Source organism: Panthera pardus, unplaced genomic scaffold (genome assembly GCF_024362965.1).
Source record: "Panthera pardus isolate Hobbes unplaced genomic scaffold, ASM2436296v1 HiC_scaffold_16, whole genome shotgun sequence".
NCBI lineage: Eukaryota > Metazoa > Chordata > Mammalia > Carnivora > Felidae > Panthera > Panthera pardus.
This window is the reverse complement of record NW_026526721.1, coordinates 51811732-51838438: the sequence shown is the minus strand read 5'-3', so window position 1 is coordinate 51838438 and position 26707 is coordinate 51811732. Positions and strand designations below refer to the sequence as shown.

The window sequence follows — 26707 nt, the reverse complement described above, 5'->3', positions numbered from 1 at the left end:
GAAAAATAGGGTTAAATAGGTATTGCATCTCATGGTAATTTGATTTTAAATTGTAATTACATATATAAGTAAATGAATAAAATACACTAATGTATCATTTGTGATATAATAGTGGATGGATGTTTGTTGTGTTAGGTATGAATACTTGGGAAAGATTGGCCACAGACATTGTGACATAACATTTTTTAATTAAATGTACCTGAATTGATTAGCTACTATTGTTCAGTACATGAAAAGATAAATGACACATGGCTTCTGTTTTAGAAGAGCTTAAAACTCAGGGGGAAAAAAAGAGACTTGATTAAAAAGGATCATAAATTTACTATAAAGAACTGAGCATTTGCTGAAACCCCGCAAAATTTTACAACCAATAAATCACCTGTGATCTACTTTTTCTCCACCTTACTTTTACACTGCTCCCTGAATGCTAACGAATACAGGGTCCTAGACTTATCTTATGAAAAATCATGACAACTAATGAGATTCACATCAGTGTCTTCTCCATTCCATAGATGCAGAAATGGTGTCCTCTGAGAGATTTAAAAAACATCCTCAGGTAATATCAGCAAGTAAGTTGCATAATTGAGAAATGAATTCAAAACCAATCTGTTTGACTCCAAAGCCTTGTCCACCATGCTGAGCCTTTTTCATGGTGTTTTCTTTGGCATATCACACTCTGAAGATTGAGTCTAGAGCAGATTTTCTCGGCTGTGCCCCAGAGGACTTTTCCGGGTAAGTATTGTAAGGGGAGGGGTCGATGGCAACAAATGGGGGAATGAGAGGGATTTGTGGTCAGATATTTGGCTCCATTCTCCTCCTCCCATTGAAAATTCATAAAATGTATTAGCATGTTCGATGATCTAAGACACCTTACAATACGAGAAGTAAATCAGTTGTGTTTCCTCAGCACTTATACCAAAAAATTGTAAGGAAACAGATGATCATATCCTTGTATAGGAATGACACATATAATTTTGAAGCATCCTATGTTTCTGTATGCCTTGCTCATTTCCAGCTAAACTGTAAAAATACATACATCTGGTAAATTGTGTTTAACTGCAACAATATTTCTTGCATTTATTTGATTGTGTATTCTTCCTTTCCCTAATACCAATTAACATATCATGGAAATATTATTTAATCAAATAGGTTTTGGGGGAAAATGATGTGGAGATATGGTCCAGAGAGAAGATATTTAGGTATTTAGGAGCATTAACCACAACATTATAGACATCTAAATCACTGTCTCATAAGAAAGGCCCAGTTTGTTTGTTTGCTTTCTTGTTGTTATTACTGTGAGGAGAAATGTCTCCTAATTTATAAATAAATTAATGAAAATTACATTTATCTAAAAAGTCATGATATAAATTTGGAAGGGGAATATTTTTATAGAAGATGCCTTTGATTAACTGATCTGTGACACTGTTTGAGTAGTGGGGTAGAATAGAACAATAATACGATGTGTGGGGACATTGTGCTGTGTGTTGGAGATGTGACCTGAGGGGGAAAAGTGTTCAAATTGATTTTTTTTCTTTTAAAGAGATGCAGAAATCCTTTTTTAAAAAATTCTTTTTAAAATCCTTTTTTCAATGTTTATTTATTATTTATTTATTTTTTGAGAGGGAGAGAGACAGAGAGCAAGCAGGGAAGGGGCAGAGAGAGAGGGAGACACAGAATCAGAAGTAGGCTCCAGGCTCTGAGCTGCCAGCATAGAGCCCTTTGCAGGGCTCAAACTCACAGACCGTGAGATCATGACCTGAGCTGTAGTCAGCTGCCCAACCGACTGAGCCACCGAGGCGCCCCAAATTGATTTTTTTTAAAAAGAAGAAAACAAAGAAAGAAAGCAAATACTAGGTTTAAATCTTAAAGATCTTCAATCTAAAAAAAAAAAAAAGTACCAATAGGCAATTAAAAGATTCAGTGAAGACAATAAGTAAAAAATAAAAAAAAAAATACACCTTAATTTTGTAAAAAATATACAAAATGGTAAGAGAATATTAATTGTTTTAATTCACAAGTTTATTTTTTGTAGGCTTGTATTTTTAAAACTACCTTTAAAAACTCAAAAATGTTTCCGAATGTGGGGAAAATAAGTATTTAATAGTTGGTATGCCTGCTATATTCCTTCACTTCGCTTGTGTTCCTGACTACTTATCTCATTAATCAATTTAAGCTAGTCATTTCTTTTGAAAACTTATGACACCAAAATGGTATGTTTCTCAAACCCAATTGAAAATTAATGCATACAAAAGATGCCCTGTTGTTTCATTTTGACCTGGCAGTCACCTTTCTTAGAAGAAGGATCAACCCAATTGAATCTTAATAAAGTAGGTCTTTCTTAATATCCCTGTGGTTGTCTTCTCAGCTGGGAATCTACCAAGTGAAGATTTGAAGGGCATGTGTAGGGAATGTTCTGAGAACCCCCAGGATTTAGTAAATAATAAATTTAAAAAAGAGCACTTCTTCTTTAGCAAGTAGCTCATGTATTTGCTGGTGAAGTATCATGCTGGGCACCAGGAGAGGATATGATAGGGGCAGCAGGGCTTGAAACATTTCTATTGCTTTGGTGCCCTGCAGCAATCTTTTGAATGGGACAGGTATTTTGAAAATAACACTTGTCTCAAAGCATCCATAGTCTTTGTAGGAGTATTGGCAGCTTGAAAACTTCCTGACTTGGGTTTCATTACTGGAAAAACATCCAAATGAAACTTCTGTTGAGAGCATATAGCCACAACAGGGGTCCTGATGTAGGTCTCTTTATAATAGAAATGAAGGTAGGCTGCATTTTAGATCTCACTAATTTCCCAACATCTGTTTCTTATTCAGTTTTCTAGATCTGGGATTCTTTTCCATAATGTTAAATGTATATTAACTTTGTAAAATAAGCATGCAAAAGAATATTCCTGTGTGTATTTAATTCGGAAGTAAACGGCAACATGATGAATGGAGTAAAACAATTAATTCAAACAATAATTTTATTGTTTTATTGTAAGGGGAAAATTTAGTGATTAAATTTGAACATACATGCCTCCATATATCCATTCAGAAAGTTATTAGCTCTAAATAAATATCTTCTTTAATCTTGAAAAATAACTAAGTATGCCTTTGAATTGCTTTGAATATTTCCTTATTCCCTCATCACAATTCATTACAGACACATACTTAGATAAGAATACTTAGATATTCTTAGTGTTCTAAGAACACTTAACGTAATACTTCTCAATGCACGGCTCAAGCATCTCAGGAATAGAATGAATCACTCAGTGTACATTGCTCTTCAGTACTTCTTAAAATACAGAGTTCCTCCTGAGATTTATTAAATCAGAATCTAAATGGGGGTTGTGATCTGGGAACTTTATTCTACAGATTTTCAGCTGGTTTGATGTGAGAGTTTTTGATTATTTCCACCTTATTGTTGAAATAGAAATATTTTTTGTACACTAATTCTGAAGGTTTTTATTTATCTTATTTTTATTTTTATGAAAGGTGTACGCATTAGGCTACTCAAGCTGCCGTAACAAAATACCACAGACTGGGTGGCTTAAACAATGAAAATTTATTTTCACATAGTTCCAGAGGCTGAAAAGTTTAAGAGCAAGGTAGCAGTGGGGTTCAGTTTCCGATAGGGACTCTTCCTGGCTTGCAGACAGCCACCTTTTCACTGTCCTTACAAGGCTTTTTCCTTGGTTCATGCATGAGGAGAGAGAGTGTGAGCTCTCTGATGTCTCTTCTTATAAAGGATACTAATTCTATTGGATAAGGGTCCTACTCATGATCTCATTTGACCTTAATTACTTCATTAGAAACCCCATCTCTAAATACAGTCACACTGGATGTTAAGGCTTTAACACATGAATTTTGGGGAGATGCAAACATACAGTCAATAAAAATGTACAATGTATTTTGTCAACTATTTAGTTTCTTCCATAAAACTGTAAAAATGCAATAGCGAAAAGCATCAGTTCTGTCTATAGAGACAGAACTTGAAGAAAACAGAAGCATTATAAATAGTCCTGTTAAACTTTTCCATCTTAAAACAGAAATTGAATTTATAACCTTTCCAGTTTATATATTGTTACTGTTCTAAATACAAAGGATAAGCAATGAAAAAACTTCTGAAATAATATCAGATTTTAGCCAAACCAAAAGGATGTATATCAACACCCAAATCTTAATCCTAGGTTTGGGTTCAATAGACAGTCATGGTGAGTAGTGGTGGAGGATGTCTTGTAAAGGACACCTGAAATTTGAGAAGGTGGAGAAAAAGCAAAATACATATAGGATCCAAAAGTGGTGTTTCAAGGAAAAGAGCAAAAGTTCACTGCATGATGATTATATAAATGAGAATGAAAGAAACACAGAGTTGGCTACTGGACCAATGCAGATACTTAACCTGTCTAATATTTGAGTCCTGTTACAAAATAGAATTCCATGCTATCTTTTTATTAAATGGATAAGTAATTATCACAACTTAGTGGCTTACAACAACACCCATTTATGATCTCACAATTTCTGTTAAGTCAGGAGTCTGGGCACAGCTTAGTTATATCCTTTGTTCAGAGTTATACAGGTCTGTAATCAAGCTGCCAGCTGGGCTGCGTTCTCATCTGAAGGCATGACTGGAGATACATATGATAGTAAGCTCACTGAGGTTGGCAACAGAATTGATTTCCTTGAGACTGTATGCCTCAGAGACCTGGCTTATTGCTGGCTATTGGTTGTTGACTGTCCTCAGGTCCTGCAGCTCATAGAGGCTTTCCACAAGTTCTTACCACATGGACCTCCTCAACATGGCTGCTTACTTCAGCAAGTAAGCAAGGAGAGACTCTGGCCCTATTCTGCTAAAATAATCTTACATAATATAACATGATTATAGGAATCAAATCTCATGTAACCTAATTAAGGGAGTGACATCTCATCACTGTTGCTATATTTTATTGATGCAAAGCAAGGGATAGATTTTAGTTTCACTCAAGGGGAGGGACTAATACAAGAACATGACTCACTGGGGGTCACCTTTGGGTGTGTCTGCAATGGATGGTAATATTTACCCACATAGCTCTTTGGAGATTAAATATGATTATAGAGAGAGAGTTCCCAGTCCATATTATGTATTACTTATATAGTAGCCATTACTGTATTCCACCGACATTTCTAGTGAAGAAAAGCTTTTTAGACGCATAACTGATTTTTAATTCTGCCTCATCTCATAGATTCCACCCAGAACAACCAATGAGTATGCTAAGCCCACCTTAACAAGTATCACACTTGTTTCTTATGACTAGTTCATGTTAAAATCTCAGTGTGCACTGACTCAGGAAAAAAAAAACTAGGAAGAGCGAAAAATAGCAAAGTACTTTCCCTTTCTGCTTCCAAGCTCACCACTTGACACACACTTTGATAATGTATCTATATATCTCTCTCCAACATTCAGGAGAATTATGTTATTCTCTGGATGCTCTGGGACTCACTTAGGCACCTCCTTCATGTCCAGTCTTTTTTGAAAAGAAATCTGTTACTATAAAACAAACTAACAACAAACTTTCTTTTACCACTACACCACTCCTTACTCCTGAGAACTGGAAAAGCAAATTTCTTAATATGTTAGCTCTCCCAGGAGACAATAGTAGATATAATACTTGCACACAGAAGGAGAGACTGAGTGAGCCTGGAGTCATATCTCTATCCAGTCAAGCCTCCAGATGAAAAGGCAGAGGCAATACAGGATTGCAGCCTTATGAGAATCTGAGAGGGGACCCAGGTAAGCCATACCTGGACAAATGAGAAATAGAAACTTGGCTCCTTGTGATAACATTTTAGGCACTATATCTGACTTGTGGGGCAAAATTTTCATCACAGAGATACCTTAATACAACTCTCAAACAATAGAAAACGTCATTCTTCTTTTATTGTTCAATGTAGAGCTTATGTTTCAACATACAAAGCAATTATATAATTTTAAATTGTTCAGTGTATAAGTTGACATTTTTTTTTACAAAAGTAATTTTCTGGGAAAGGAACTCAAAATAATCACTCTTAGAAGAGAAACCAGTGGTTTATTACTATCGATACTTTATAAGGCATTTAAAAATATATTCTTCCCATTCTGTAATCATGTATGAAAAATAATTGATTAGCGGTTCTTAAAAGAGTTCTGTGAATTTCTCTTAAGATACTTAAGATGGTCAGATGGCAATTATAAAAACACAAATGCAAATAGGTTTCCTAAATTTAATGTATGTTTTCCAGAGAAAATACATTCTATGTATTTTAATCTGTGTCTTATATTCAATGGCCATGAGAATAAACACTCCAAAACTATGTAGGTGGCATTGGTAAGGAGAGGTAGATGTTTTTTTGCTCTACCAAAATGGTCCTTGTATTTAAGGGTCAGGAAAACTGAATTCAAATAGTTTGCAGTGCCCTGTAAATTAAAGATACTGCGGACACAGGTGTTAAATTGAGAGTGTTTATTTCAGCAACTTAGGGACTGGGACACACAAGTGGGTGGGTGAAGCAGCTTTGGCATGTTTAGACACCAATGAGCAGCCCTTGTTCACCTGCCAAAGTTCACCTATCAAGCATGAAGTCTCTCTCATCAGACTGTGTTTCTGTGCATGACAGCCAGTGTTCAGGACCTAAGGGGAAAGGGCTTAGTTGAATGCTTTTTCATTATTTGAATCAGCCTCACTGAACTGACTAGATTACTTGTAAAAATAGAAGTATCAATTTGATGAAGATTAAGGCATTTTCCCACGTTTAGTATACATCGGATTATAAGGGTGAAATGGAATGTGGTAAGCAGTATGGATGGTTAGACAGTGAATGGTACTGTGTATGTAAGCTGGAACTCTTCATGTGACTAACACCTGATAATTTAATTTACATGAAATAGCAAAAGAGTGATACATAAGCTTCAAACCAAGTCCCGGGACTGGCTACATAATTTTCAGGGAACATTGTGAAATAAACACGCGGTGCCCCTTTTCCAGAAAGTATTAACATTTTCACGATGGCAACAACAGACCATTCAAGCAATCTCAGGGCTCGTCTGAACATGGAGTCCTGTGTGTACCAGTTCTTGTACTGGGAAGCTGACCCTGCAAAGGTCATCCCTTCCCCTCTGCAGTCTCCCTAATGTCAGTAGCAGAGCTGTCCCTAGGGTAGAGTAAATGTGTATCTTCATATCCTTTATAGGGAAGATGGGATCCTAAGAGGCTTGGAAAATGAGACATTGATGTTGCCTTTGAGTGGTACACAAAACACCTGAGCCTCTTCTGCTGGCCCTGGCTGTCTGGTCTGGACCCGCCAGGTCCGCATACACTGTTCTGTATTTTGTTTTCTTCTTTTTACCATTTAACACTTGTTGTAGTCAAAATACACATGGATTTAAACGGTGGCAGGCAAAATGAGTTTTTTTCCCCTTTCTCTGTGTAGTCTTTTATGCATGGCCTTGGACTTTCATGGAAAATTCTCATTGTTCTTTGTTTCTTGGGAGAGGCTACAAAATCATGTCTTTATGAAAAGTTCTAAGGTGTGGTTATCAACACACCAGCTTTGGAGTCAGACTTGCATAGGTTTTATGACAGTTTCTGCCATTTCCCAGTTTTTGCTCTTTGGCTAATCATTTTTCTACACTGAGTCTCTTGTTTGCTAGTGTTGATGGCAAGGAAAATACCTATTTCTACATTTAAAAAAATTTAATGTTTATTTTATTTTTGAGAAAGAGATAGAACATGAGCAGGGTAGGGGAAGAGAGAGAGGGAGACACAGAATGTGAAGCAGACTCCAGGCTGTCAGCACAGAGCCTGACAAGGGGCTCAGGTCCAAGAGCTGTAAGATCATGATCTGAGCCAAAATTGGACGCTTAACCAACTGAGCCATCCAGATGCCCCCCCTTTTTTTAATGAATTCTAAATCTTTTTAACCTTTATTCATTTTTGACAGACAGAGAGAGACAGAGTGTGAGTGGGGGAGGGGCAGAGAGAGAGGGAGACACAGAATCTGAAGCAGGCTCCAGGCTGTGAGCTGTCAGCACAGAGCTCAATGTGGGGCTTGAACCCACGGACTGCGAGATCATGCCCTGAGCTGAAGTCGGACACTCAACCAGCTGAGCCACCCAAACACCCCAAAAAATATCTATTTCATAGGGCTGTTGTACACATTAGATGAATAAAACAGAAAGACAAATATCTGGCATATTATAAATATTCAAGAAAATTACTTATTCATCTCTGTATTATTATAATTTCTAATTGTATTTTGTAAAAGATATCAGGTTTTTTTTTTTTTATCTTGATATAAAGAGTGTCAAACTCAGAAGCATAAAACTGGAGAGGACTTCAAAAATTTTCTGGCTTAGTAGCTCTTAAGTTTGTTGGGATCATAGATCCTTTTGAATTCTGATAAAAGGCAATGGCTTCTCTTTCTCCCCAAAAGTTACACATGCATTTAGCATTGTATTTCAGGGGATTCTTTCACTACCTGAAGCTCATCATTGGAACCTATGAAGGCAGGTAAAAATGAGTATTTCAAACCTGATACTAGTTTCCATTTCTCAAACAGTGATGGGATTGAATTCTAAATATCCACCTCCCATTATTGAAAGCAACTCCCTTTATAGACTGTTCTGCTTCATGAATATGGGTCTATATTTTTGTTTTATTTTGTTTTGTTTTTTTTTTCATAGAAATGCTGAGCAAAGCCTGGAACTTGATGAGAACACCGGATAAAGATGCAATCAATTTCTTTTATGTAAAAGAAATAACTTCACAGACATCCCTTTTCAGGACTCTATTCCTCTGAGAGACCCCTCAGTGCTGTGAAGTTCTTCCTTTTAAGTTGCTACGTCTGATGTGCCACTGTGCATTACCCTGATGATTTCATACTTGGGCAAAGAAATAGAATAGTAGCTCAGGTTTTGGCAAATTTGGCTCTTTATTAGGACCTAGGTGTTGTCACATTGATCCCTATTTTGTTTTTCCTTTTCTAGCTAATTAATTCTATATTCTTTATTACTTCTTTAACTTTTCTTCCTCTCATATTAGGCTTCGGGCCTAGTTTGCAAATAATTTTTTTAGATGTTTATTTATTTTTGAAAGAGAGAAAGAGAGAGAGAGAGAGAGAGCAAAAGCGCTAGCAGGGGAGGGGCAAAAAGAGAGGGGGAGAGAGGATCTGAAGCAGGTTCTGTGCTGACAGCAGAGGGCCCAATGTGAGGCTCAAACTCACGGACCGTCAGATCATGGCCTGAGCTGAAATGGACGCTTAACAGACAGCCACTCAGGTGCCCCTGCTGATTATCTAATTTTTACCGGAAACCTACATCTGCTTTGACTGTCCAGCGTTTATTCCAGATTCTTTCTTCCTCTTTGGCTACTTTCACCTCTACTTATTACACTACAAATTTGTGGCAGCAGCATATGGACACATACTTCCCACAAAGACACAATGAAAGTGAAACTAAAAGACAATAGAAAGGCAGAGCGCCATCATATCTTTTAGGCTTGTAGCCTGATTTTCTTTTTGTTCTCCGCCTGGTTGCCATTTGACCCACCCAGGTTACTTCTCATTCTTAAGCACGTATTCCAGGGTTTATGTTCACTGCCGGGAGAGACATGTAGAGAGTATGTAGAGATTCACTTCCAAAGAATAAACCCAAAGAGAGCTGTCAAATTTCTCTTTATGGATATTTTGGTTCCGAGTCATTTTTATATTTCTGCTAGCTCTAGATCAGGCTGATGTTGAAAAGTAGTCTATCTTGATTGTTTCCACATTTCTTGCAATGATATTGCAAAGCAAAATTGGGGGGGCGGGAATTGAAGCATCACCTGTCATGTTTAGCCAGGATGAAGTTATATGACATTTAGAGTACAGGAGCAGAAGAAGTATCTGCCAACCTGGAAGTTTTTAATCCTCATTTCAGAACGTTTACAGAGATGCCACACTAATCCCAGAGTGCCGGTACCCTGTCTGCTGCTGACACACTGTCTGCTCTCCTTCATATTGGATGTGATCAGATGTGAACCTCAAAGACTTTTTGGAAGCTAAGCCTTATTTGAGTCCTGAGTCATTAACTTTCACCCAGGCTCATCACATTTTGCCTTGTGCACACCCAAGTTTTGTTTAATAGGGTAGTAATTGACACGTGGCAGGTAAGAAACCATGCAGATAGAAACTTCAACCTAAGTGTGCATTTCTGCAGGGTCATAGAACTTTGTCAGAGTTGCTCAGGTTTTCATTACTTAGCATGTTTGTTTAATGTGCCTATATTTATTTTTAAAAGTTGTGTGTGAGCTTGCTCATTTTTTTAATTGCCTCTCCTCTTAGTAATAAAAAGGAAAAATGCTTCTCATGTGAGAATTATCATCATGGGAACAGACACTAACAGAAGGCCTTGTCATAGCTGACCTCAAGAGAAAGCAGAACAGGATCCTATCTATGTTTTTGGAGTTGATGGAATAGTAGATGGGAATCATTGTGCTAAAATAAGTCCCAACATACAGGAGTACTGATGCATAGGGGCACTTGTACGCCAATGTTTATAGGAGCACTCTCAACAATAGCCAAATTGTGGAAAGAGCCTAAATGTCCATTAACTGATGAATGGATAAAGAAATTGTGGTTTATATACACAGTGGAGTACTACATGGCAATGAGAAAGAACGAAATATGGCCCTTTGTAGCAACGTGGATGGAACTGGAGAGTGTGATGCTAAGTGAAAGAAGCCATACAGAGAAAGACAGATACCATATGGTTTCACTCTTATGTGGATCCTGAGAAACGTAACAGAAACCCATGGAGGAGGGGAAGGAAAAAAAAATGAGGTTAGAGTGGGAGAGAGCCAAAGCATAAGAGACTCTTATGAACAAACGGAGGGTTGATGGGGGGGTGGGAGGGAGGGAAGGGTAGGTGATGGGCATTGAAGAGGGCATCTTTTGGGATGAGCACTGGGTGTTGTATGGAAACCAATTTGACAATAAATTTCATATATTAAAAAAATAAAATAAGTCCCAACAGCTTGTCATTTCACTGTTACAGATTCACTCCTTTGGTATAAACATTTATCATTGTCAAAATTGTAGCTATTAAACTGTAATTTATCTTAGAAAATATTAGGCAATTTCTGTTAATCCTCCAGTTGAATGCCAATTAAGCACCCAATCTGTAAGAACATGGCATGGAATGGGTGTCAAAATGATGAGAGCTGGAGGGCAAAGCTGTTTTGAAAATTAAAGGTGTAGGAGACAAAAGTCAACTGCTTCCTGATTTGTTAAAATTAGCCTCTACTCTTAACTGTGGTACTTCAGTCAGAGACGGTGATAAGATGCACAGAACTGACCAGCCTCAATCTGTGCATTTAAATTTCTGATAATGTTGGAAGAATGTTTGGATCCTAAACAAATTAAATAAGCTCAAAAAGTACTCTTAGAGCTCTCCCCAGTGTACACAGCCCTTCCACAATTACAATTTTATTTAATTCTCATTATAAGCCAGTATACATGTAAAACACGTGTTAATTTCACTGTCATCTGCAGAAGAATCCTTGGGGCTGCACACAGAAAGTATACGTGAACATAGGCACGTACTTTGAAGAGAAGCTAGGTTCAGGAACTGAGCTACAGATAGATAAAATGACTTATCCATGGTTACATCTGAGATGTCTACGTGAAACGTGCATTTTTGTCTTTATTAGTTTTAGTTTACGTTTCTTAAAATGTATGAATCATTTACGACAACTTCATCACTCTGACTGCATTTGAGCATGTAATTTAAAATATTTCTAATAATATTTTAGGTATTTCACTGGGATGGATTTTCTATTATAAGTCAATAAGGGAGAAGGAAGCATGACAATGTTATTGTTAAAATAGAGAAATGGCACATAAGGGATTTCTTTTTGGCAGAGTAGTCTTCATGATTCCATCATTATGTTGCTTCTAAGAATATATCCCTGGACAGGAGAATAATCTTAATGTTACTTAAGCCTTAGGGGTATCAGATATATCTATTTTTCTAAATTTGTTTTTGTTGGAACATGAGGAGAGGAATGATATGCTTATGATTCGAACATTTTCTGAATCAAAAATACCATTATGTAACCAGACCTACATTATTTTAAATTATTTTTTAAATACAAAAATTTATACAAAGATGGAAATCTTTGTGTCATGTTGTCATGTTCAGCTTTATATTTAATGAATCTCATTTACAGGAATAAATAAAATTGCATGAGATTGGGGTTGTCCAAGAATATTTAGCACAAATGACTGTTATTTATTGGAGTGCTGTTTCTGAACTGTGACAGAATGAAGAAAGTTAATTTAGAAAAAAATAATAAGGATAATGTAATGTTACTGTCTTTTATCTACATTGTTTTCTTATAAAATCTAAGCATTTTAGAAAGTAATCTTATGGTACAGAATCCAAACTCCCACTAAAAACAATCAATGAAATTCAATTATTCCTTTCATATTTGCATGGTTACATAGTCTCCCAGTTTCTCTAATATGAAACATCTAATGATGGTTTGTTAATTACCACCCGTTCCTCATAGGAGTTTGGCTATTCCAAGCCAACAATGCTTGAATGGCTGGAACACACAAACTTCTCAGAAGTTTACTGTAAAATTCTGTGAAAGGCTAAACTGTTGTATCCCTGAGGCCTTTCAAAGACATTTGAAGGGCTCTGATATTTTGTGAACAAGTGGTAAAATGTGCTATACACAAGGGCAATGATAAACAATTAGTAAGCCTTAACTTTTGATGAATTTGTGCTAAATAGGTTCACCTGTTCTTTTGAATAGACCGAGGCCTTAGGAGAGTATAAGAGGAAACAAATCTTATATAAATCTATTATTTTGAGAATGGTTGTTGGGGGTGCCTGGGTGGTTCAAGTTGGTTGAAAGTGTCCGGCTCTTGATTTCAGCTCCGTCATGATCTAGCTGACAGTGCAGAGTCTGCTTGGAAGTCTCTCTCTCTCTCTCTCTCTCTCTCTCTCTCTCTCTCCCCCTCTGCCCCTCCCTGCTTGCAGTCTATCTCTGTCTCTCAAAATCAATAAACTTTTTAAAAAAAATTAAAAAGAATGGTTGTCAATCGGAAAAGCATCCTCTTATTTTTTATTTAAAAGCATTCACTTTAGTTCTTGGAGCAGAATTATAAGATGAATGGTATCTGCCACTGCACTAGGTGTTCCAGGAGGGGCCGTGCCTGGGAAACATCTCAGGCAAAATACAGTGGGCTAACCATAAGCTGGTTAGAGATCTTTCATGGCTGCTAGACTGCATTGTTTTTAAAGACAGAGTAGTAGATGGTGTATTGGTATTGGGAAGTCAGTAGGTTTAAGAGTCTATAGCCATTAAAATTTAGAAGACCAGATTTGGAGTCTAGGCTTTGTATCTCACAAACATAACGTAGAACAGTTCACTAACTCTTTCCAAGCTTCATTTTCATCTTTTCTACATTCATACCTGTGCTATTTAGGGTAGCTCAAGGATGAGGTATGTTGCCATCCAGGTACCTCAGGTCTGGGAATTTGTTTCAGTAATTTATTCTTGTATAACATATCATCCCCAAATTTGTTGTCTTAACAACCATCCTGGTTATTTCTTATGATTCTGTGGGTTGACATAATGAGTTTGCTTCTGGTCTGCCCTAGACCATTCGTGTTGTATCTAGCTCTGAGATTGACTAGGGGCAGTGAACCTTGGTGCTCAGTTTTCCTCCTCAGGGACTTTCCATGGAGCTAGCTTAGGCTTTCTCACTGTCTATTGGTCTTAAGCAGTGTTCCGATAAGGAGGATGTTAAGAATGTGAACATGGAAGCTACAAAGCTAAAAAAGTGTATCGTTGGAAGCCCTGCAGTGTTCCTTTCACTGCATTTTATTGGGCGAAGCAAGTCACAAGGCTAGCCCACATTCAAGGGGTTAAAAATCAGACCCATCACTTGATGAGAGAAGTGGTTAAGTCTCATTATAGAAGGTGTGCAATATGGAAGATATTAGTATGACTGTATTTGGAAATTATCTAGCAAAGAAGGTGAGTGCTAAAGATGGGGCTTGGGCGCAGGATGGTGCTGAGGGACACAGACTGGTAATAGTAACCCTCCCTGCAAAGGAAATCCAGTGAGTGATCCAAGTGAAATATCCCAAGTTCATGCCCAGGCAGGACGTGATAAATCTTGGTTAAGGGCACAGACTCCAGAAGCAAAACAACTTTGAGGTTAAAATCTAGCTCACTATTTCCTGACTAAGTGATTAAGCTCATCTGTGGCTCAATTTCCTCACCTATAAAATGAAAAGAATAACATTTTCTGTCTCATACAGTGGTTATTTTGAAGATTAAATAATTACTATATGTGAACATCTTAGAATAGTTCCTGTTAAATGGTAGAAACTTCAAGAAGTATTTATTGTTATTATTATTAAAATATACCTAGGGAGCCTGGGTGGCTCAGTCGTTAAACATCTGTCTTCAGCTCAAGTCATGATCTCACTGTTGGTGAGGTTCAAGTCCCACATCGGGTGAGCCTGTGCTCCACTTTGGGTGAGCTCGTGCCCCGCTTCTGGTGAGCTCCAGCCCCACTTCAGGCCCCAGATGAGCCCTGCTTCTCTCTCTCTCTCTCTCTCTCTCTCTCTGTCTCTCTCTCTCTGTCACTCTCTCTACCCCTTGCTCACTTGTGTCCTCTCTCTAAAAAATAAAAATAAAAAATAAATAAAATGAAGTAAATAGGGGCACCTGGGTGGCTCATTCGGTTCAGTGTCTGACTTTAGCTCAGGTCATGATTTCATGGTTTGTGGGTTCAAGCCCCGCATTGGGCTCTGTGATGACAGTGTGGAGCCTGCCTCAGATTCTGTGTCTCCATCTCTCTCTCCCTCTCTCTCTTCCCCTTCCTGCTCATGCTCTGTCTCTCTCTGTCTCTCTAAAAAAAATAAACATTAATTTAAAAAAATATATCTAGATGCACTCTGTGTTGGGGGTGGGGCTGCTGTTGTGAAGTTAGAGAAATTTTAGTCATAACTAAAATTGGGAATTCAAGAGACATCCATTGCAGGAATTTATATTTTTCAGGGATCTAGCAGGGGAGTGCATGAAGGAGACACACAGCGAAAAGGAGCCAGTGTCTTAAAGGAGATCTGACAAGAGGTAGGGGACGTGTTACTGTCTGGGGTGTAAAGCAGAACCCTGATTTGGGGGCCAAGAAGTACAAAGCCAAACAAGCAGGACAAAGTAAGAGAGGGGAACCCAATGACATGCACACATTTATGAAAGGGGCCAAATGTTGGATGGAGCTTTGTAGGGACAGGTTATCTTGGGTTGTCCTCAGACTAAAATTCTATGCATGAGTGAATCTTAGGATACCGGGACACCCACATATCTTGGCTAAATCACTTAGCCTAGAATACATCACTTAATTCTAACCTCCAATAAAATATAATTTTACTTTTCTCTACTGTTGATTAGTTTAGAGATTGACTCAGCCCTGTTCTATAAGTGGCGACCGTGAGTGGATTCAGCCCTGGATGCTGGGATGTAGGGAGCATGTAGGGACAGGGGCTGTATGCAGGGGCTGTGACAAAAGCCTGACAGCCTACCTCATTGGGTGGTTATCATGATCAATGTAAACAATGTATGTAAAAGAACTTTGTAAATCACTATCATCAAACATGTCTCCTGGGGCCAATGATTTTTCTTCTTAAAATAAATGTACTTGTCAAACTGTCAAACTAAACTTCCAGAGGTGGACTCCATGATGTCATTTGTGAGGGCTGAGGTCAGTGACAGGCAGTCTAAGGCAAGCAGGGTAGCTTAAGTTGCAACAGTGTCTATAGACAGAGTGGGGACTTAAGCAATCATGATGGAAAAGGTGGTGAATATTTCTAGAAGATCAGCACCCTGAATGTGTGGGCGGATACCTCACTAGAATGTGCAGTGGAAATCTGACAGCAAATCCCATGATGAGGTTTATAATCCCTCTGCCCTGGTTTTAAGCAGTATTTCTGATGTGGATGGATGAAGGCTCACAGGTGTGTGCTGAGCCTCAGAATAAATTCTGCAGGTGCTGGTGATTGCAGTAAAGGTCTAAGTCCCTTTAGAGAGTACTCACCATCTGAACAAATGAAATGATTTTGAATGCTTCTGCTTGCTACAGGGAAATGTATAAAAAGATGGCATGAATTCATGCCATCTTTGGACGGCTTTTAAAAAGAGACCTGGGCCAAGAAAATTATTCTCCAAAAGCCTGCTAAATGTTTGTAATGGAAACAAATATATTCCTTAATATAAGTAACATTAATTCTATTTTAAATATATGATATGAGAGCAATGAGGTTTGTAATCACCTTGACTGTGCTTCAACTTTGGGGTGCATTGTGTAGCTAGCAATCTGGCAAGGATGTCATCACTGTATTGTTTTAAAATAGAAACTTTTGAAATTGACTTTTTGTTCATTTTATCTATTATATAATACTATATTGAGAAATAGTTAAGAATGTCCTATCAAATTACTGACTTCCTCCATAAGAAAATATGAACTTACTTAATAAAATAAATTTTAGGTAAAGGTGAGAGCACTATACAGTTGAGACTATTCAAAAGACTGATTCTCCTCCTGTTTGTTGATCTTCACTTCTCCATATAGCAAGTACCAAGAGAATGATTCCTCGAATATAATCACTCCTAAGTAAACTCAAATAATACTCTAGATATGAGTTGAGGTGAAAAGTTAACCAGTTGCATGATTCTTTTCCCAAAAAGCACCATTAATTCAGATACAATCTCTTCCAATTTTGGAATTACAGCATATGTTCAGGTTCATCTTTATAATTGCAGCATTTATAATAGATGTTCCAAAAGCATGTTTTTTTCCCCCAAAACTTTCCAAGTTCATGGGATGTCTCCAGAAGAGTCAGATGTTTAACTCCTGATGGCTTTGGGGAACAGAAAATTGAAATGCCAAACCAAAGGGTGATGAGCAAGAAGCAGAAATTAACCGTTGATGAGGTGGCAAGAGTGAAAAAGGGTGGGAGTGAGAAGGATTCTGAAAGGAATCACTGAACTTTAATAAGATGATGAAAAGGCATCCTGACAGGAAATAAAAGGTTCATGAACCATTCTTCTGGGTTATACAATAAAGTAAGCTCAGGAAACATTCATTTTTCTAGGAAAAAACCCTGGTACATTTCCACTGAACTGAAAATTATATCCTTTCCATTAGAATATTATTGTCCTAAAATAAGGGTACTTTTTTCCTATGCCCCAATGTTAAATTAGACTAAGTTTAAATTATGAAAAGACTATTTTTCAGATTTAATGGCCTCCTATGAAAAATTATAAACCACTTAAATGCTAAAATTCAAATCAGAAGAGCCTTAACAAGATTTGTGTCTCCTGTAAACCACAGTGCAATCAATAGAAAAACAAATTCATAAAGATTAAGCCCTGTACCTTATTTCTTTAGAAGCACATAATTCAAGTGCTTTATCCACTTTTAACAAAATACTTAAAAAACAAAAAACTCTTTTTGCCTTTATGGAATGCAATCAAGACAAAATGTAGTCTATGGTATGTCTCCATACCAGATCAAATAATCTCATATTGAACGGTTTCTCTTCCCAGGCCTTATTTATCTCATATAGTAAGCACACTGTCCTCACTATGGATCAGGCACTTGTCTTAGTGCAGTGCTAATATAACTCATTAAATCCTCATACTATCTCTATGAAATAGATATTATTAGCATTCCCATTTTATAGATCAAGAAACTGAGGCTAGGTTAAGAAAGGTTAAGTAATTGCTCGAGTTCATGCAACCCAAAACTAGTAGAACAAGATCCAAGGATCTTGGATTCAGAGCCCATGCTCTTAAGCCATGATATTCTGATGAAGTAGGTCATAGAAAATATGCCTTAATAGAAATGTAACCAGAGAATGCCACTGATTAGGTAGGACTCCTAAATGCCAGAGAAAATCCCAACTATTCTTTGCCTATTTCATTTCTATTTGTATTTTCTATGGTCACTTTAAACTCACAGTTTCCAAACTTGAAATCATTATCGTCCCTCCCCAATGTGTTCCTTTTATACACCTTGAATTAGATGACGAATCACCAGCTATTCAGTACCTTAGATAAAATCTAGGAATTATTCCAGAATTCTGCTCATGCTCAATGTCTACATATAATTACTCATCAAATCTTGCTCTTTAAGTGTTCTCAAAACTGGCTTCTCTCTATGGCATGGCCACTGTTATTGCCACTTTTCAGGCATTGCCTTCTTACTACAATTACATTGTCTCCTTAGCAGTCTCTTTGTTTTTAAATATCTTTCATTCTAGCCATCCTCTATACTATGGCTAAAGTAACCCTTTAAAAACGTTTATCTGGGGACCTTGGGTGGCTCAGTCAGTTGAGTGTAAGACTCTTGATTTCCACTCAGGTCATAATCCCAGGGTGGTGGGATTGAACCCTGCATCTTGATCCACACTGAGTGTGGAGCCCGCTTAAGATTCTCTCTCTCTGTCTATTGCCGCCCTCCCCCGCCCCACCCCGCCTCTTGCCTTCTCTCTCAAAAAAACAAAAAAAGTTTATCTGATCATTTTTCTCTTTCAGTGAAGAGATCATACTTTATGACATAAAAATATTAAGCATTATACAGTTTTTAGACTCGTGTCTTTGCAGATGCTATTCCTTCTGCTTAGGAAGTCCTTCTTGCTACTTGTCCTCCTGGAAAACTCAGGTAAGTCTCCAATAAATGTCCATCTGATGTGTTCAGCAGGACTGCTGTAGCCTTGGAGAATTAGTTGTGCCTTTATGCCACATCTGTGCTTTGTGCAGTCTTCTGTTGTTCCTTTTAACACAACTTACTGAAACTATTTTATTTTTTACGTTCCACACTAGACTCTGAGTCCCTTAAGAAGACAGCAATTAACAGGAGGCCAATAAATGTTAGTTCAATAAATTTGTTATGAATTTTTATTCTAGCTTGTTGCACTTTTAAAGATTTTATCCCGTCAGGAGATGGAGAAATGTGAGAAATAGTACATCCTGACACTCAGTGATGGTTAAGACATCACAGATTGGAAAATATGAGAGGAATACAATGCTTCATTTATTTTTTTTAAGTTTATTTCATTATTTAATTTTGAGAAAGGATAGAGACAGAGTAGAAGAGGGGCAGAGAGAGAGAGAGGGAGAGAGGGAGAATCCCAAGGAGGCTCCACACTGTCAGTACAGAGCCCGATGCAGGGCTCAGTCTCACGAACGATGAGATCATGACCTGAGCTGAATCAAGAGTCAGATGCTTAATCAACTGAGCCATCCAAGTGCCCCTTTGTTTTTGTTTTTATCTTGGGATCTCCATTAACAGATGTTTCAAGAGAGTTTTAGAAAAAAGAAAGGCATGGAAAAAGTTTTCCTAAATAGGAGGAATTATTTTCTTGATAATTCTGTCTTATATTATTTTCTTTGCTTCTAATATATTAATATTTATTCTGATGGCTTATGTACATTTACTGACCATTATATTCTTCTTTATTTTTTGTTGTATTTATCTATTACTGCATAAAAAATCATGCCAATAACTAGTGGCTTAAAGCAACAATCATTTATTTTTCTCAGGAATCTAATTTATTCAGGGCAAATGAAATGGAATGGCGGGACAAGTGGTGTCTGATCCACAGTTTCTGGGGTGACTGGAACACTGACAGGTAGAACAAATAGGGCTACAGTGGCAACTTTCTCACTTTTTATAGTCTCAGGATCTCCAGGATATTTCTATGTATTCCATGTATTGTCTCTACCATGGTGGTTTCAAGACACTCAGACTTCTTGCATCACGGTTCAGGGCTCTATAAATAAATATTCCTAGAAAGCAAGGTCTTTTATGACCCAGCTTCAGAAATTGTTAAGATGAAGTAATGAATATTTGCCATATTATATTGATTCACACATGGTAAGCCTCAATTCTTTGAAGAAGTGGTCTACATGAAGGTATGAAAGCCAGGGGCAAAGATCACTTGGGAATAATCTGGGAGCAAGATTACCACATTTCTATGGCCTTCCCCCTCTTTTCTGTATTTAATCTTCTCTTCATCCTCTTCTCCCCATCCACCACTTTTGGTATGATTCATATACAGTAGAATTTGGAAAAAGGTATACAGTGATGTAATCACCACTATAATCAATGATATTCCACCATTCAGAGCATTCCCACGTGCCTGTTTATAGTCTCTTATCTCCCCACTTCAAGAACCTAACAACTAGGAATCTATTTTTCGGTTTCCATAGTTGTACCTCTACAGATGTCAAAGAATGGAAGGAACTGTATCTAACTATGAGAGATTGGTTTATTTCACTTAGCATGCTTTCGACTTCATCATAGTGTTGCATATTTTATTGTTGAGTAGTATTCTTTCATATACTGTATTTTTTTCATTCATCCATCTGTTGAAGAACATTTAGATTATTTTCTAGATCTTGGTGATTATTTAAAAAGTTACTAAAGTGAAGAGATCATGTAGCAAATATCTAAAAATGTGGAAGTGGCTTTGGAATTGGGTGATAGCTACAGGTTAGAAGAAATTTAAGGGGAATTCTAGAAAAAGCCTAGATTACCTTGAAGGGAATGTTGGTAAAATATAGATGTTAAAGTTGATTCTGGTGAGAGCTCCCAAAGTAAAGTGGAGAGCTCTAGAGAAAGCTTCTATTGTCTTAGAGAATACATATATCATCAAAACCAGAATGTTGACAGAAATATGGACATTAAAATGCTATTCTGGTGAGATCTCAGATGGATATGAAATACCTGTTACTGGAATCTGGAGGAAAGGCATTTTGATATAAAGGAAAAGAATTTGGCTGAATTATGTTCTTGGACGGTGGAATTTGCATCTAATGAAATTGGATATTTAACTGAGGATATTTCTAAGAAAAGTGTTTAGGGGGTGGCTTTGTATTCTCCTTATCTCTTATTGTAAAATATGAGAGGAGGAAGATAAAAAGTCAAAAAGAGCCAAACTTGAACATTCAGAAAATTTATATCCTGTCCTTATTACAAAAAAAGAAAAAAAATCTTAAAAAAGAAGCATGTTTTGAAGAGAAGACTAAAGTATGACTGAATAACCATTTGATAAAGAGTTCATGAGTGTGACATGATTTACCAAGCCATTTTTTGCAGAACCAAGAATAGAGATGTGATTATACTAGCAGAAACACAGCTAGTTTGAATTAACAAAACTAGTAAGGTAACTAACAGGAAGTAAGGTATTGTCTGTCAGTTGTTGGACTTCTTGGATTCTTCAGGACAGGTCAATAGAGCTACTCAGCTACAAACATATTTTATCTTTCAAGGAAAGGGAAGAATGACAACGAAGGTGATCAGAGATTGTTAGGGCTGCCACTTCCTCCATTTCTGCCTTTTCAGTCAGCCAGGCAGCCACCACAGCAAACAGCATGGGCAGGACCCTCATGGAGAGCCATGGGGTTGGGGATACTCCATGAACCAAAGGGGCTATGTGGGTAACACTGCTACCCCAGTGGGCCTGCAGGGCTGAGCATCAAACCAAAGAGGATTATACTCAAGCCTTAAGATCTAATGGAATTTGCCTTGCTATGTTTGGACCTGCTTAGGACCCACCATTTTTTCTTCTGATTTGTTTCCTTTGGAATTCAAATGTCTACCACTGGAGAGAAATCTTGCCTCAGGATGAATTGTACCTCTCTTCTCACCCATAGCTGATTTAGAGGAGACAATGGACTTTAGTCTTTAGAGTTAATGCTAAAACTTTGGGCTCTTGGGATGGAATTAACGTATTTTGCATGTGAGAAAGATGTGAATATTAGGGGGCAACAAGGGTGAGATGTTATGGACTGTTTGTGTCTCCCTTAAATGCTTATGTTGAAGCCCTAACTCTTGATGGGTGGTTGTATTTGGAGAAAGGGACTTTAAACAAGATTAAGGTTAAATGAAGTCATAAGGGTAGGGCCCAATACAATTGTTGCTCCTATAATAGCTCTGTCACTCTCTCTCTCTCTCTCTCTCTCTCTCTCTGTTTTGTTGAACAGTCTACCTAATGGTTTATCAATTTTATTGAGCTTTGAAAAGAACCAGATTTTGTATGAATTGATTTTATGTATTTTAAAAATGTTTTCAATATTATTGATTTAGGATATTATCTTTGTTATTTCCTTCCATATGTTTGCTTTATGTTTAATTTTTTCTTCTTTGTCTAGTTTCCTGTGATAGAACCTAGATCACTAATTTTAGAACTTTGTTATTTTTTAATATAAGCATTTAATAAAACAGTTTACTCTAAGCTCTACATTTCTTCCATACAAATTTTGATATGTATTACTTTAATTTTTATTCAGTTCACATATTCTCAAGATTTCCTTGTAACTTCTTTGTGACTCATAAGTTAATTTAAATTTTTTAAATATTTCCAGATATTTAAGTATTTTCTCGATATCTTTCTGTTACTGGCTTCCAGTTTAATTGTTATGTAGTTTGACAACATACTTTGTATGATCTCAATTTTTTTATGTTGGTTGGAGATTTTTGTATGTGTGGTCCTGACAGTGTGCTATTTTAGTAAATGTTCCACGCATACTTGCAAAGAATGTGTACTTTTCTGTCGTTTGGTGGAATGTTATACAAACATCAATTGGATCAGATTGATAGTATTGTTAAATCTTTCATATTCTAATAATTTTTGGTCTCTGTTGCATTGTATATGGAGAAGGAAGTGTCATTGTTTAATTGTGCATTGGTCTGTCTCCTGAAACTTCTGTAAGTTTTTGCTTTCTATATTTTGAAGATCGTTATTAGGTGCATGCCTGATATGGACTGGTCAGTTTTCTTGATCAAGTGAACCCTTTGTCTTTCTGTAATTTCCTTTTATATCCCTGACAATATTTTTTCTATTGAAGTTTATTTTATTTTATTAATAAAACAATTCTTTTTTTTAAAGTTTTTATTTAATTACCTTTTTCTATCCATTTACTTTTAATATATCCAGGTCATTACATTTAAAGTGCATTTCACATAGACAGCATATAGATGAGTCTTGTTTTCTTTTGTTTTCAATCTAATACAACTTTGTCTCTTATTTTGAAGCTTTAGGCCAATTAGTGAAATTACTGATACAGTTATATTTAAACATACCATCTTGTTCATTTTTTCTTCATCCTATCTGTTCCAGGTTGTTTTTTTTTTCTTCCATTTTTTATTTTGTTTTGTTTTTACTGAGTGTTTTTGATCATCCCATTTTATCCCCACTACTGGTTTATGTTTTATAACTCTTGTGATGGTTTAGTGTTGTTTAGGTCTTCTAAAACCTTACTGATTTTCAGTTTATTTGTTTTATCAGCTAGTGGAAGAGGGCTATTACTGTCTCTAGCTGTAATTGTGCATTTCTCTTTTTTCTTATTTCAGTCCTGTTTTACTCCATGCATTTTGAAGCTCTTTTATTTGATTGATTCATTTGTTCATTCATTTAATCATTTATATATTGGGTGGTTGTATCTTAGTGAACCTTTCCCTTTATGATTTCCTTTATCTTCTCCTTGTTCTGAAGTCTGTTTTGTTTGATATTAATATAGCCACTTTACTTTTTCTTTATTGATTGCATGTCAATTTTTCAATATTTTACTTTTTTTCATCACTTTATTTTTAACCTATTTTCATTTTTAAAGTGAATTTCTTAGAAGCAACATTTATTCAGTTTTGCTTTTTAATCCAATATGATTTTATTTTTCTTGATTACATTCAACATAATAACATATAGTTCGATTTAAATTTAATATTTTGCTATTTTCTTTCTATTTGTCTTATCTTTGGGAATTAGTTTTCTCCCTGCTTTGGATTAATTTTGTGTTTTTACTATTTTACATATATTGTAAGAAATTTATAATATTTTTTATTTCTTTTTTATATTTTTGTATTGTTATGATACATTTTACTTATACGTGTTATAAGACCCACAATAGGTTTTTATTAGTTACCCTTTAGATTTCCCCTTTAGATTTCAAATTATTTCTTTGAGTAAAAGTAAGGAAAAATTTTTTTCAACTTACTTTGATTTTTGTGCTATGTCTGGACCTCAGACAAATTTCTGTCTTGTATCTTGTTTCTCTATTTGAAGAACTTCCTTTAACATTTATTATAGCATAAGTCTGCTGGAAATGACTTCTCTAAACTTTTGTTATCTAAAAATGTCTTAATTTATGTTCATTTTGAGACACATTTCATTGGGTTTATGATTCTAGGATGACAGACTTTTACTTTAAGTACTTTGGAGATGTCACTCAATTATCTTCTGACTTGTGTAATTCTTGAAAAGAAGTTTGCAATCATACAGATCTTTGGTCCACTGTATGTAATGCGCATTTACCCCCTCTCTATCTGCCTTTAAGATTTTGCATGGTGTGTGTGAGTGTGTGTGTGTGTGTGTGAGTTTATCCAGAGTAGGATGCTTAAGTTTGTCATTTATGTCTTTCATTATTTTAGAAAATTCTCTACTGATGTCCCTTCACATATTTCCTCTACTCCATCCTCCTCCTGCTTCTTCTGGAACTCAATTACAACTATGTTAGACCATTTAAAAGTTTCTACAGTTCCTGGATAATCTCTTTGCCCTTTCCCCCCCCCACTTCTTTTTCCTTTTTGTTTCAGTTTGGATAATTTCTATTGATCTATCTTTAAGTTCACTAATTCTTTTATTAACAGTTCTAAATCTACTTATAAGCCAGCCAAATGAATTATTCTGTGAATCTTTAAAAATTTATTTCAGCATTTTCACTTGACGCTTTTATATAATTTCCACTCTGTGTTGAAATTCTACATCTGTGAATGCATGTGTCTCTTTTGTTTTTTGCAGTAGATTAAAAAAAAATTAGTCATAGTTATTTTGGAATCTTTCTCAGAGAGTTACAACATATGGTCATTTCTTATTCTAGTTCAGCTTATTATATATGTAAAAAATATACCTCATATATGTATAAGCCACATTTTAATAATGTTTTATAAAATATATACATTTACATTTATATGCATAAATTTTTGTTTGTTTTTTTGTGTCTTACAATCATTGACTGAATGCCAGATATCATGTTAGAATAGTCAGAGTGAAAGTCAATACTTTTTATGCCTGGAAAAATCATGCTTGTTATTCCATTAAGTTGTTAGGTATGGGGTTAAGTGGATCTAGTCAGGAGTTGAGATGAATGTGGGTTTTATTTTTGTGGTGATTAGCTTTAGTGTACCACTGGTTCCAATTTTCTTCAGTATGGGCTGGTCTTGTGTTGCTCCGAAAGTTTGGGTTGTGTTGTTGGATGAGTTTTCTCCAACGTATTTCATCCTCAGGTCTAAGCTGTTCCTGAAAATCTGTACCACAGCTAGAGGCTCCTATCCATATTCTTGCCCCATCCCCCATAGAAAATTGGTGCTGCTTGTTGCTATGGGTTCATTGCCCACCCCCTCCCCCTCTTTCTTTATGCAGTCCCTGTGTGCCTTGGCTTTGGGGACATGGTTTTCTCAGCATTACAGCCCTTCATTTTCATGACAGTCCAACACTGTCTTATATTTGTTGTTCCTTTTGATGGAAGTTTCCTTTCCTTCAGCTAGCAATAATGAATCACTCTTTGATATCAATATAGAAACCTAGGCACAAGATGGTTTCCTTCTATGTTCTAAAAGATTATTTTTCTATTCTTCCCCAGCCATGGAGCCTTTCCCTGCACTTTGGATGTGACAGACTTTGCTGTCCTCCATCAACAGGCTGAAAGCTTTTGCTTCATAGGAGAGAAAGGTCTAGAGAAATATTCAAAGTTTAATTACTGTTCCTTCCAAGCTCCAGTTACTTCTTCATACCTGTATTACTCTTGGCTTATGTCCTTCCCCCAATCTTTCTTGTCTCACCTGGTAGAGTCCTTTAAGAAAGTTTTGCAGATGAATGGAGACCTCTCTTATGTCCAGGACTCTGTTATTTCAAACTTGTCTACACTTGGGTTTTGGCAGTTAAATAAAATGTTAGTTATTTTTGCTTACCTGCTTATATGGTGGCTGGTGTCTCTTTATCCTGTGCCCTGCCACAAATGTGACAGTTTCTGTGCCTTGTTTTCCCTTGGAGAAGCTTGTCCCTTTTTGGAATTTACCTGGTTAATGGGTGCCTTGTGATTTTTGCTCCCTGATAGTTCAGGAAGTTATGGTTTTGTGTTTTCTTCCAGCTTTTTATTTTCATTGTTAAGGTAGGAGTAACATTCTTTGCAGCTTTTTACATCTAAGCAAGAGAGCTAATGTTACATCTCTTATTTCTTGACCTGTTTTGGTAGCAGACTAATTGGTGAGAAGCTAAAATCACATAGTAAAATTATGGAAATTTTGAAATTAAAGTATTCACTTACTTAACTGTTTTCTAACATGAAATAACAAAAATTTTCATTTAAGAAAATGAACTGATTGATAGATGTAGAATCACATTGGTAATTATGATACACAATTAGATAAGTATTATAAACCCTGCATTATAGATAATTGCATTTACAGGAGGTTGAATTATTTCCTTATAGCTGGTCCGCGTTGGATCTTGGATTTGAACACAATAATAGAGTTGAAATTTCAACTTCTATCTTTATAACTTGGAGTTGTATACCTTTTTTCTGCCATGAAATCAGTGATTTCCCAGAGATGGAGTAAAGTTTATAGTTTATAAATATGT

General features: G+C 36.4%; 1 long non-coding RNA gene across 1 annotated transcript in view; it reads left to right on the top strand.

Moving 5' to 3' along the window:
• The first annotated feature begins 562 nt into the window (after window positions 1-562).
• LOC109266338 (uncharacterized) overlaps window positions 563-26707 on the top strand; it is a 129712-nt gene continuing 103567 nt past the window's right edge. Inside the window, exon 1 of the long non-coding RNA XR_002079669.2 lies at window positions 563-732. This is a non-coding gene — a long non-coding RNA (uncharacterized LOC109266338). The remainder of the gene's footprint in view (window positions 733-26707) is intronic.